Raw genomic sequence first — 2,934 nt, 5'->3', positions numbered from 1 at the left:
TTTTTGTAGTGTTACAAAAAGTCATGTAAAATAACATGGTCGCGGGCCGCGGTTTTATTGCCACTGTTAGCAGCGAGACGCCATGTTTCTACCGGAGCCTGTAAGGACAAACGCGAGAGTACAAATCAAGCATCTCTTTACTTGTAGCGGAAGTCCCGCCTCCTCTCTCTCCGCTTCGTCTGCTACGGCCGCGGTAGCTCGCCCTCTCCCTCACCTCACGAACCTCATCTGCTGACACGGAGAAAGACGACGAGGACGACATTTGACCAGCTTAGGATACCGTAGCGCTCAGGGAAGGGAGGGGGTGAGCAGAGGAGCAGTTTGTTGTTGTAAATTTCAGCCACTCCTCTAGATGTCACTATAAACTACTTACTTCACCTTTAACATCCAATATCCAACTAAAAATAATAATTTTTTAATTTTGCTTAGTTGCGGCCTGTTGAGGTGCAATAAATAAGTTCAAAAGTTCCAAAACATGTATTGTGTTATTTTTATCAATTAGTCTATTATAATAATCTACAATAATCCTTCACATTTTATTGGATGCTAGTCTCACTTTCCCACAGCAATGTTAAAATAGTTTAGATTTGTGCACTGTGTAGTTCTGCTTGTGTTGTATTGAGTGTCCATTTCATTCAAGTATTCAGATTTAGGGGTCCAAATTATTTGACACAAGTATTTAAAAAATTACTTGAAAGTAACACAATAGTTACTTTCCAAAGTAACTAGTTACTTTTAGAATGTGTAACTGAGTAACTACTTTAGTTACTTTTTTTAGAGCAACTTGCCCAACACTGAAAACGATTGTGTAACACTGCACTAAACACAGCTCAAATAACAACTAAATTAATTACTACTTCTTAATTACTAATCAAACTCAGCTGTGTCAACTACCTGCCACATTTCTGGAGCTAATGCTACAACACTTTTTCACAACCCCATACAGCTCGAATGAAACAGATTCTGAGGATATTCGTCGACGCTTCCCTACACCAAAGCACCACAGAGATAAAAGACAAAAAATAAAGTCAACAGAAACCGCTACCCCTGAACGAAAAAAGCGCTTACCTGTTCGTTTCTCCTTCAAAAGCAATGCTCTGTCCGGTCAGACCGACTTCCTGTGTGTGTGTGTTACACTCAAAGCATTCCGGGCGTTTATCACTGACATTAGGACCCTGGGGGAATCATTCCGCTCACTTCACGGCTTTCTGCTGATTCTGATTGGCTGACAGTGAAAGTCAAATGACGGATGAGTGAAAATGCACAAAAGACAGTACTAAATGAAATAAACAAATCGGTATTTATTGCCAGGTAAATTTATACTTGCAAGGGATTTGTCTCTAATTTAATGTAAATTGAAGAACTTTCAAAAAAAAAAGAAAACACACATTGTCACTGTCTGACACTGATTATATTACATACTTAGTTTTAAGGCTTTAAATGAAGCCCACAGCAGGTGCAGACATGTTGTTTCTCTCTTAGATCATTTTCATTACATTATGCTGGAAAGTTATTTTGGAATTACGGAAATATCTAAATATTACTGGGGGGGGGGGGGTCCTTCCTACCTGTTTATACCTTAAAATATGACTTGGCAAAGGATCATCATGAGACTGCCAACTTCCTCCTAATTGAATTACCCGTGCTGTAACACTTAACATTCAGAGTAGGAACTGGCTGAACTTTGGGAAGAAGTTTCTGTCGGGTAACGTGATGTCAACAGCTGTGCCTAACATGTTGTCGAGGTGATAAACATGAGCAAACACGCCGAGAAGAAAACACGTGTTGTGTACAGAGAGGATTTTCTGCCACTGTACAAACTGAAGTTTCACCTCAGGACACAGCGTCACGTGTTTCCTCTGTGGGACCTCAGTTCACCTGTGAGGACCACCTCGTATATGTGTGTCAGCCAAGCGGCCCCTCTGGTGCTCATCTGTCCGGATCACCGTTTATAGCTCAGTAAACTGGGCCGTGCATGAAGCTGCAGCACTGTGTACGCTCATTAGCACATGCACACAGTCCTTTTTATGTACACACATTTGCACACTCGCACGGAAAAACATTAACACGTACACACAAACTCACAGAGAGGTGTAGTCATGTCGGCCGTGGCTCTGAGGCCTCTTTACAACACCCGCCCTGGTTTGTTTTTCTTCAGTCCCACTCTAAAAATCTCTTACTGTGCGAGATCTCTCGCTCTTATTTCTGTCTGTGTGTCGCTCTCAGCTTCCCATTCATGGTTTTCCTCCCAGTGGTCCTCCAGGTCCATTTCAGAGAGTGTTGCCAGCTCGCCACAGGTTAGACAGGAATAACAGTCGGGCCCTCCAAGTTAAACAGCCGCTTCTTCGTCACACCATCTGAGAGACCCTGTGCTTCCTCTGGGCCGCCCTCCGCTCAAAGAATGTGTCTTCAGTTCTCTGAGAAATACCACAGTTTACACACACACACACGCGACCAAACAAGCCAACAGGCGTGTAAAAATGAACAAACGCGCTTCATTTTTCACACACAAGCGCCGACACCTAAGGTGCAGCTCGTGTGTATCGTACGGTACCCATGTTCCCCGGGTCCTATGTTCCCGGCTTTGTATGTGACAGGGGAACATAGGACCTTTTTTGTGAAAAACAGGGAACATAGGACCCTTTTTAAAGGTGCCATATGTAAGAATGTGGCCAAAAACAGTTACTACACTCAAATTCAAAATACCAAGGTCTTTTAGGATTCGTTTTCTCCACCATTGTAGCTCAGACGTACTGTAACTGGCAACCCGAGGTTGCTCGGCAGCTGAGACTCTACTGACTGCAATGATTGGTAGATGGCGGTAGGTGGCAAAATCACTGCAGTCAGTTGAGTCTCAGCTGCCGAGCAACCACGGGTTGCCAGTTACGTCAGAAAACGAAACCTAAAAGACATCGGTATTTTGAATTTGAATGT

This window comes from Microchirus variegatus (assembly GCF_963457635.1).
Source record: "Microchirus variegatus genome assembly, chromosome: 21".
Lineage (NCBI taxonomy): Eukaryota > Metazoa > Chordata > Actinopteri > Pleuronectiformes > Soleidae > Microchirus > Microchirus variegatus.
The sequence above is the reverse complement of the archived record's forward strand: the minus strand, read 5'-3'. Positions refer to the sequence as shown.